The following is an 11717-nucleotide window of genomic DNA, read 5'->3' as shown; positions in this document are numbered from 1 at the left end:
ACATCCCTACCCACCCACTACGAACGTAAGCGGCCAAGCCGACCCCACCGTCAGCCATTCCCACGACCGCTGACGTGTGTCTAACCCACAGGTTTTGGCCAGTACTACACCTGATCTGCATTACGCTCTATCTTTCAGACAGTAGTGCCCGAGTGTGCGCAAGAACCACCGGTAACACATCAGCCTTTGTGTTCAAGTGTCGCTGTGCTGCACTTTCGAATTTCTTGGCCCTGTGATGATTTACACGTTCCGGTTTCGCTCGCTAGTTGCCCCGCGTGGTTTCCTTCGTTGGAACCCCGACCATCCTGCGCAACTCCTAGAGGCGCCCGCCCAGACATCCCATGGCCTCCAGGTATTAAATTCGAAGCATTCTTAGCGAACCTCTTGCACTATGAGCGTATCTATCTACGTATCTATCTATCTATCTATCTAGCCGCGTACGTCTGGGTGCTCTCATGATCGCCTCCTTAACTTGGTGTAGACCAAAATTTGCATGGGAGGGTAAGAGGACTTGACGAATATGATTGCCGGGTGATGACATGAATAACGTTAAAATCCTGTCGCCTACGTTGTCAAACACTTTTCACTAGACACGTGTGGCACATACCCGTTTACTACGGGCCGCGGTGCACGGGTATGCGCCACAGGTGATTGACAGTTTATATGTACCCAGGAACGGCGAGAACATACATTGGCAACTTAAATGCTAGAGCGTTAAGGAAAACCAACATCGGCAGCGTTGACTCAATGAATGGGAAGAATGAAAATCAGGACCCCAGCAGGAATCGAACCCGAGAATTCTGCGTGGCAATCAGGTATTCTAACACAGAGCCACGCCAGGTCTATAAAACTCGTTTGGAAGAACAGCCTATGCAGGCGTAATACCGGTTGCAACGTCAATTGTTGTTGTGGTGCTGGCTATCTAATTTTACAAGAAAGCAATGAACACTACATGATACTCCTACGATGTGTATTCCTACGATACAGGCGTGATATCAGATTAACGTCTGTAGTTCTAGTGTTGGCTCCGCTTTTATAGCAGTCAAAGAAACATTACCTTTGTATTCCTATGATTCAGCAAGCTGCATTGAAGCATTGGTCGACCCTGGAGGAATATATTACTGAAAGTTACATATGATATCCACATCACCGCGCCGTAAAGTGCACTTTGTCCACCAGAACGACGCAGTGTCCTCTTCATTTCTTACGACGCTGGGCGATGGCCTCATGCTGACCGAGGATGATGCCAGATTGATTGACAGCCGCTTTGTAGACTAGGCTACGTAGGCCACATACGCCCAGGTTGTCTACGAATACGACAAACACCATCCACTGATGTTGGTCTACGTAGCACTATCCAGGTCTACCATCCTCGACGGCCTATACCTCCCCAACGCGAAGGGTGGCTTTAGGTTCCGACATGTCGCCGGCTCTGTCGACAGACAATTTGTCGACGAAATGAACGAGGCATACACGAATTCCAACAGCTCTACTATACCACATACTTCACTACACATGGACCCCTCGTCACCACGATCACGACCTGATCCGATTAACAAGTCAGGACCAGCTGCTGGTGCTCACTGATACGGTGATGACGCCCTTGTTTCAAGAACTGTCAAGAACTTCTTGCGCACATGCACATGGGTTCGTGAAACGTGCGTGCGTTCTCGGGACACTTATAATCCCTACATATCAGCTTACCGCTTCTGGTGTTGGTAATACCCACGTTGCCATTGGCAGCGTCACCCAACCGTAAACAACTAATTATATACACATAGGCGGCTCTTCAACATATATATGTGTGCGTATAAAATATATAGAAATCTGTAGCGTCATTTTGTAACGTGTCGCTCAGTAAAAAAAAGTTACGCCACAGTCACGAACTCGCCGCATGCTTCGCATAACATCGACTCCCACGGTACGTGAGATCTGCCGAATTTTTTCTTCCACGTTGGCGACCTGGGGTGCCCGCGGACCCTCTTTTCTCATAAGGGTACAATCTTTTCTCACTTTCTCTACACTCTTGCATATACACCCCCATAATTTTCATTTCCAGATCATTTCAGCGCGGAGGAGTAATTTGTAGCGTTATCGTCATCGTCGATGATCACGGTCATCATTTTTCCAACGCCGCACCTCTCGCGGAGCTCACGCCCACAGGTCGAGGCGCGAGCCGGTGTAGAATGCGCTCACACTCTGGGCGGTCTTGACGCCTGCAGCCGCAGCCGCTTCGTTTCGGCAGTTCGCGTTGAGATAAAGTAACTAGAACGACACGGCCACGTAGGCCACCGTCACGTCTTCCCACGTCTTTCTCCCGCTACATGTTGCTCCATTACCAAGACGCATACGCAGTGGTAGAACCGGCCCTTTCACGCTTTTTAGTTGTGTTTTATTTTATTTATATATTTTCAAATAATGCCAAACCCTCAAATGGATCATTACCGGGATGGGAGTATATTCATACATGAATTTCATAGAAGTAATGTGAACAACAAAATGTAGACTCAGTATGGGAACACAAAATTTACATATCTAGCCAAAATTTTGCAACGGTTACAACAGCTAATAATTTCTACAAGCAGGCTACAACAAGAGCAAGGGAAATAATAAATCAGCAGAGCGCCGTCTGCCCGCATCAAACATCTCCTTTCACGAGCTCTGTGAACAGTTCTATCGTAGGATGAGCAAGCAAATCATCTAAGCAAATCATCCAAGCAATTCTTCTAAGCTAGTCCAGTCTCTAACTGCAACTTGATTAAACAATGTGATACACGTGTTACAAAGTAAAACGGCTACATGCCGACCACAGCAGTACGATATTACCTCAGTATGGAAACACAAGAACACAAAATATTTGCATGAAGAGAAGCTAGGATATTGTTCTCGGCCTTGCACGGTGACACAGAATTCTGCCTCTCAATGGCACACACACAGACACCAGTAGAGCAATCGTTGTCATTGCGAATTATTTTCCGTGTTCATCGCCAACGGTGGCCAGTCGGTGAATGGTGTTGGGCTGCCAATAGGCTATTTCAGCAATGCTGGCTTATGTACAGTAACTACTGTAAAACATGGAAAACACAAAACTGCTATACATACAGGGCATAAGAAGAAGTGGACGGGACCAGCGCAGACTAACACATTCTTTCTTTAACTTCTTTCTTCTTGTGTCCTGTATGTAGGCGCAGTTTTTTTTTTCCATGTCTTACCAACTAGCCCCCCACCGTACGCTTTTTTAGAACTACTGTAATATTGTAGTTCCGTGGTCGGCGCGTAGCCGTTTTACTTAATAACACGTGTATCAGCTTGTCTGATCAAGTTGCGGTATGCATCGACCATCTACCGCAGGTGTCCCCATCAAAATTAGCTGCGTGCGGACGACGACGCTACAGTATTACTGTACTTACCGCATGGTTAACCACCACTCCTATGCCATCCTAATGATAAGTGCAAACGGCTACACCAGGGGATTCCCGACGTCGGCGGGGCTGACACGGACACCACGACAGCATCGGCTAGCTTTCACAGGTCTAATGATGGCTTACCAGCATCGGCTGAATAAAGGCAGGCCCTCATTGAAACGACGGTGGCTAGCCCACATCGGTACAATGTCGCTCAGCTCACATCGGCTATACGGCGGCTAGCCGACATCGGGCCGATGTGGGTCAAAGTAGCGGGAGCGTGGTTTGCTGCAGCCGGGCCAATGTTGCTGCCGATATTTGGTGACTGGGCCAACATCGGTCCAATGCCAGTGTGCTGCCTTGGAAAACGATAAACTGAGTATGTAAGCTGAATGACCCCGTGGGAGCGACGCTTTCACTATCGTGTTGCGATGACCACATCAGCAGTGCCATTTTAGTAATATTGCTATCTCGAAGCAGCTTTTGAATACTTTCACTATGGTGTGAAATAAGGTTGTCCCCATCGACCACGTACGTTGTCCGAACTCACAGTAACCTCTTGCTTAACGAGCGGTTCTGCGCCATTTTTGAGAGCTGGGCAAAACAGAAATGACATTCCGCAACACCAGTAAAATGCGTTTCAATGCGCTTTAAATGCATATCTCCTCATACATTACACTTGTCAAGACGAATATTTAAATATACGAAATGGAATGGAATGACGCACAGTGCTTTGTAAAAAGTGACAATAGGCAGTCCTGTGCGGATTCCATTCCTACAGCATGGCATGAATAATGATATGTTATTGTAATGTTGATTGGATGGATTGTCCCGTATGCCATAATTAGCTTTTTTGCCACGGAGCTCTGCACTTACAGTTATTTTTCGCATTAATTTTATACACTCTCATCACAGGACCGCCGCAACGAGGCAGCTGAGGAAGTATGCCTGGAACATACTGTGGCCTAAGATTTCTTGATATTTGCACAAACACCAGCTTTTCTGCAACGTCGCAGCCCAGTAGCAAACATTCTTACTCTCCTTGTAATGCATATAATGGGAGACACTGCAGATCAGAGAGAGACACCTAATGCTTCTGTGGAATCATACTACATTTATTTGAGGCGCAGAAGTGATGCATGTTGCTTGTGTTTCTTTCTCGTTTGTTCACGTATACCTTGAGAAAGAAAAACACGTACGTTGACTAGCTAAAAGGTAAACATACCACGCTAAGCTTTATATATACCGAATCGCGAGTATTGTAGAATAGGTAAAAAAAGAACGTACAAAAAAGAAAGCGCTGCTTGCACTAAGTCGCGGAAGGCTGCATCACAGCAGACCTAGTGACACATAGCTGGTGCTGGCATGGCTAGACATTCACCCGCTGACCTCTCGCGTTACAACCCGTTGCTGTTCTATACTATACTGGCTAGCTGTTCGCTCCTTTCTTTCTTCTTTTTTTGTATATGTTTTTCTATCTCTGTCTGTTCCTTTTTCTGTCTTTCTATCTTTGCTCTCTTTCTTGCCTTTTTCATGTCGATCTTTCCCTTTCTCGTTCTTTATACGTCTTTTCTTTCTCTCTCTCTTTCTGTAGTCATTCTCTTACATTCTAGCTTTTCCTCTCTTGTCTCACTTCATTTCTTTATATGGTCGCCTTTCTGTGATTTTCTATCTTTTTCTCTCTCTCTTTCTTTCTCAATATTTTTCTCTTTCTCTCTTTTTTGACGTCCTTGTTTCTCCTTCTTTCTGTAGTCGTTCTCTCGCCGTCGATCGTTTTCTCTTTTTCATCGCTTGTTTTCTCTCTATTTCTTTCTCTTTTTTTCTATTATTTTTTTATCTATTTCTCTCGGTGCTCGTTCTCCCCTGATTTTTTTTCTCCTCCTCACCCTGACTCACCGTTCCCACCCGCTTCCTATACTCTACTTTACAAGGCTGCAATATGCTCTGCTAGCGTGTCTGGATAGTCTAGGGGTTCAGACGCTGGCTTTCAATCATTTTTCTTCGCTCTCCACAGACTAATGGACAGATTAAACAACTCCGCTGTTAAAATTACACTTAGGAATGCCCTTTTCCTCTAATAAATTACATCCCTAGGCTTGAATAGGCGCGAAAGTTTTAGAGATTGGGTTCCATATAATCTGAAGGGGGTCCTGTACCACTTTTTCAAGTAATAATAAAACGACCACAGTGTTGGTTTAGTTGCCTCACGAATCGATTGCGGCTAATATTTCTCGAAGCCATCAACGGGTGGAGTTGCAAGGTTTTGCCACACGCTCTAAGCGCTTTCTCTCTTTTCTCGTAGCGATGAACTCGCTAGAAGTTGCGCAGAGGGATGGCACGGGGAAAAGTAGGGACATCGTCGCGCTTCTTGACCTTGAGCGCGCACGATGAAACGCGATGGCTCTTTCCCGCTGTGTTTCATCCTCGCATGTGTAGCTCACTGTGTAACGTTAGCAGGCTATAAAGTGCGACGGCCCGTCCAAATTGGAGCGTTGACAGGTGTGCGTGTCCCCAATAATCGTGCACGTAAATTTGCGAGGCCTAGTTCCTTCGGCAAGACCTGCCGCTTCCTCTTTCGGTCCTCGCCCACCTTTCATAGGCAGTCTGCTTGCGAGGACATGCCTTGCGTCGACGTGGCTGGCACGTGTACACAGTACAACCATAGAGAAATATACTTACAAAACGAATGAACACTCTCTTAGGGCCCTGCGGCCAAAATACTGCACTGCTGTCAGCACAACGTGCGGCTGGTCAAAGTGATAATGACTTCCACGATTAGGGACGATATTCGCCATAAAGAAATAAATTGATAAAACAATATGACATTTTTCCACCTGGGCTGGGATTCGAAACCACGTCTTTATACTCCAAAGCCATGTGTCGTTCCCAATGGGCCATGCACCCGTGCTTGATGAATGACAATACGTGTATACCTAAACCATATAAATGCGTTTACCCATGGTGCCACACAAATGTAGAAAGAGAACATTTTCTATGCAGGCTTTCAGGAATTTTTGGTAGAGCATTAAACGACCTCTCCAGGACATGGTGTCGAGCCGACATGGAGCATTGTACACGTCAGTAAAATTTTTCCTTTGCAAAACATAAGGGCCAAACTGGCATTCCGGTGAACCTCTTGAGGATGCAGTAAGAGGTGCTGGCCAACGAGTGGAAGCGCGCATAGCTACGCCACCTGTCTGCTGTTCAGACCCTTGCATGCTCGGCCGCGAAACGGGTCGAGTGGCCGCTATTTACTTTTATATTTCTTTATTCGCTGCCTCGAGCACAGAAGATCGCTGCCTCGGGGATGGAAAACAAAATGATGACGCCAACGCCATCTGTTCTCTAAACACGAATGCACGTGAAGGCACATTATGATCTCCAAGGTTCGCACAATCTCTGATGATACCCCGCGCCGCTGACGGCCGACTCTCACAAATTGACAGCGCGGTGCAAGTGCCCGCGGTTGCGATCTCGCGGCCACGAGTGATTGCCGTGTCTTCTGCGGCAGCGCGGGCAGCACCTGTTCGAACTTGCGCGGTAGCGTAAGCTCGTATCAAATGTCACAATTTGAAAAACGGTTCGCACAAACCGTCCTCCAGTGCACTGCAGGCTAATGGGACTTGGCTGGGACTGCAGAAAAATTCGTACAAGCTGTGATCGTACCAACGAGGTTCTATATACTGCACACGAAAGAGTAAGATCTAAACGGATTAAGAACCTTGCCGTGCTGGTTGGAAGAATGGAGGTTGCAAGACATGCAATACAGATAAAACGTAATCAATAAAAAACAAATTATTACTTGCGTTAAAAAACGGTAGTCAGATATTGTGTAACGGTGATAGTTAAAGCAGTCTCTCATTATCCATCATAACAGTGAGTGACATTATATTCATAGAGCGCAATTGTCACTATGTCTCAGCGATTTAAAGTGTAACGAATATCAGGAAAGGATTTAGTACATGAACATACGATTGTGTAATGTAAATGGAGCAGTGGTATTCAAGACTCGCCTTGCTGTTGGTTTGCATTCCGTCTAAAGTGAAGTTGTTACGCTAGGCATGGAGCGAAGCTTGACCGGAATTCTTGCTGCGTTCGTATTTCTGTTTCTGGGATTCATAGCCTCGACTGCTGAAGGCCAATGAATGTTCCTCTTCCATCGGTAGTAAGTACGCAGATGTCATACTACGCATCACGCGTATACATGTTGCACAAATACGTTCAGTCAAGTCTCAAAATCAATTTGTCACGCCTTTAACTCTATAACTCGTGCGACGTTTATTCAATATTTTCTTGCGTTTTAATGTTATGCTCTCTATCACTTTAGAAGTCCCTATTGAAGCAAAATTCGCCTTTGCAGTACGAAAGGCAAGGCCCAGCAGCTACATCTTCGTTTGAAGCGCGCTTTTATGATATGCCTCATCCGCAATCATGCGCATATGGTTCACCCTGGTTAGACAATATAACAATAATACTGCTTATTATTGCAAATCTATTATTGCAATCTGCTTATTATTGCAAATTGTATCGCAATGCGATACAAGATACTCAGGCAAGAAGTATTGGAGATACAGATACAAGGTACTGCCGCAATAACTGTATACGATACGATACTTGGCAATTGTATCTTAAGATACTTCGATACATTCTCACATTTGTTAATATAGATCCATACAATGTAGCAGCAAACGCCTATACACGAAAATGTATGCTTGAAAGTTTCTGAACTGTGACCTATGTTCTTTCATTTGAATGAGATGTCTGTCAGTACCTCAAAAATATTGCCCTTCTTGCTCAAAGTACATTAGTTTCCTTCCAAAACAACCTATTGGGGTTTGTTTTGCCTTCTTCACAGGACAACTCTTTATACACTTCGCTGACAGTGGTTCTTGCTTATCATTTTTGCAATTGATGAGAGTCGCTGCTCAGCTTGCCGACCAGCTATAGCGGGTTGCCATATGATCAGAATAACGTCAATAAGAAGCCTTCGCACGACGGCGCAAATACCGGTGTGGACTTTTATCTGCTCCTTAAAAGACGGTTTGCACAATACCGTATATCCGGACAGGTGTACAGCAGCAACAACGCAGGTAGCGACTTTTTTTTTGCGGGGGGTGAGGGCGGGGAACGGATAGTCTTTACGGGACTTGCGACCGTTTTCTAGAGGCCCGGCCGACCCACATGACCGTCTCCGTCCCATTTGTTTTTATTTTCTAAATAAGTATATGCGTGAGCTACACAGACATGACTGGTCTCAAGCATTTCTTTCGTGAGGAACAAGTGGTCACCATGTGCTGAAAGATAACCGTGGAACAAAAAACAATCAGCCACGTCGGGGATGAAATTGACAGAGTGTTTATTAACTAAAAACGTGTACTTGTAAGTGCAGTAGCTGTGTGCACATCGTGAGCTTACCAGGCACGTTGACAACACTGGCGTTTAAAGGGTAACTTATGGTGCGGCGTAACGTCAGCACTCCCGTTACAGCCCATACGTCAGTATTCTCGAAACTAAGTAAACTTTATGGTGCATTCATGTTAATTTCATTGTAACTTTCGTAAATGTATTTCTCCTGTGTCGAGCAATGCTTCAATGTAGCTTGCTGAATCATAGGAATACAAATGTAATGTTTATTAGACTGCTATAAAAGTGGAGCCAACGCTGGAACCACAGACATTCCCTGACATGACACCTGTATCGTATGAGTACAGATGTAGAGTTTATTGCTTTGTTATAAAACTAGATAGCCAGTGCCACAACCACAACTGACGTTGCACCGACATTACGCCTGGATATATTGGATGTGAGAGTGAGCAACTGGGCGTGTTGGTAATGCATGATTCGAATTTGTAGGCGCAAGAAGACACGGACGAGAAGGGAGACACACACACAGGGTGTGTGTGTGTGCCCTGTGTGTGTGTCTCCCTTCTCGTCCGTGTCTTCTTTGGGCCTACAAATTCGAATCATATAGTGGGGTTTTTTTCAAAGCAGTGTCTAGACTTGGCGTGGCTCTGTGGTAGAATACCTGATTTCCAAGCAGAATGCTTGGGTTGGATTCCTGCTGGGATCCTGATTTTTATTCTTTCCATACGTCGGGTCAACGCTGCCGATGTCAGTTTTTCTTAACGCGCTCTCGCATTTAAATTACCAGTGTCTGTTCTCGCCGTTCCTGGGTAGATATAAACTGTCAATCATCTATGGCGCATACCCGTAGAACGCGGCCCGTGGCAAACTGGTATGTGTCACACGTGTCTGGAGGAAAGGGTTTGACGGCGTACGCGACAGGATTTTCACGTTATTCATGTCATGACCCGACTGTCATATTCATCAAATCTTCTTGCCCTCGCATGCCAATTGTGGTCTGCACCAAGTAAACGAGGCGATCATGAGAGCACCCAGATGTAGGCGGCTAGATAGACAGATAGACAGATAGATAGATACGTAGATAGGAACGCTCAAAGTGCGAAAAGATCGCTTAGAAATGCTTCGCATTTAAAACTATATTTTAATCCGCGTCCAGATTTCACTCGTGTACATCGGTACCGACGGTTTCTTGAATCCTGACTCCAAGTCTCCTTCAGAAATGACCTATTTATGAGATAAGGAAAATGCTTCCTTTCAAATGGCAACGTCATTTTGCTCCGTCTCCGACCCCACCATCTTCGCTGTCCCGGCCCTCGGAGCAAAATTTCGCGACTGCGGCCCGCCGGCTATAATCTGAGTTTGAGACCCCTCATGTAACGTAGATGATGTAAAACTGCAATAAATTTCCATGTTCTACTTAGCTGCTGGCGTAAGGGATTCTTTGCTGATATACTGACTAACGTGTAATCTTTTAGCAATTTTTCTTTAACGAGAGAACATGTGCAACACGGAAATGTCTCAGACGTATTGTATAGTTGCACAAAGCGTCACAGGATACCGCCGCTATACGCGCTATTGCCGCTTATAGCTCCCATTACGTGGCGATTAGTAATAAGAAAATATTTAAGAAGGCCTAAAACATGAAAACAAATGTAAATAAAATAGAGAGGTGGTTGTGTATCCAAAATTAACATTGAATGAGTACAAAACACGATACACACGGCGCACTTAAAAGCTATCAGCATGAAGTATCGTCAACTTACCTTTTGAGACAATACAAAATTCAGTGCCTATGTAAAACAGCCTGAAACGGCTCGTTGGAACGCTCATGAGTAAAACGGAGCATTCAGTAAAACAATGTTTCTCGAATCCCCTTCCTAACATCTTTAAGATGGCTCTTAATGATTTCCCATGTTATAATGCAAACTCAATTTCGCTATCTTCTTAAGCGGTAAGCAGAATATTTTGTTATGTATACTCAGGGCGCGCTCACATAATAATATATTGTTTTCAAAATCGCCCTTGGCAAAGGAATGTGGAAAATGTAGAAATAAGCAGATAGTTCGAAGAATAAAGCAGAATCTTTTTTGGGAGGAGCGCGTTACAAAAGGACCTACTGCAGTGACCAGACCAGAAAACAGTGCAGGAGACTTGGTAATGTATGTGACGCAAAAAGACAGCTAGAAAGCGCTTGTGGCAATAATGAATTTATGATTTCATTAATTATTCGAATAACGTAGATGGAAGTGAAAAATACGCTACGCCAAGATATTTCTGTTAGGTAAATGTTTTCTCTATTAGATCTAGCATCAGTAACAGTGGGGCTAAAGTTGTTAGAATCTTATTTGCATATATGTTAATTCATTGCATGCAAGTCAAACATACATCCACGAGATCCTTCAAATCGCTGGTATGTAAAATCAACTCGACGCAAAACAACCCCATTCTTGCACGCATCACATTCGTTACGAAGCAATACGCATGAGAAACTTTAATAACGACACTGTAACAACATCACAATTTACGCGATAGACGCCGCACGCAGTGGAGTACGCGGCTCGGGACAGTGGCTAAGAGCAAGTGTTGCGCATTGGTGCAACTAAAAAGAAAAGAAAGCGAGAAAACAAAAGGTACGTGGGCTGGGCGTAGACACCACGTGTTTATCTTCGTGATTCTTCTACCCTCACTGGATGACTCTGCGTAAAAATAAATAACGTCAATGCCCTTGGACTTATTCAGATGGCTCAGTAGCACCAGTACCACCCTGAGAAGCGGAGCTTGGCCAGCGATTTATTGTTTTGCACGTTGTGTTGCGATAGAAGTATCTTGTATCGTAAGATACACGAGACATATCGAATGTATTCGGAAATACACATACAGATACTCGTCTTCGAGACGTATCGCGATACAGATACAACATACCCATGGAGTATCTAAGATAGTAGTCTA

Source organism: Rhipicephalus sanguineus, chromosome 11 (genome assembly GCF_013339695.2).
Source record: "Rhipicephalus sanguineus isolate Rsan-2018 chromosome 11, BIME_Rsan_1.4, whole genome shotgun sequence".
In the NCBI taxonomy this organism is placed as follows: domain Eukaryota; kingdom Metazoa; phylum Arthropoda; class Arachnida; order Ixodida; family Ixodidae; genus Rhipicephalus; species Rhipicephalus sanguineus.
This window is presented reverse-complemented; position numbering follows the sequence as displayed.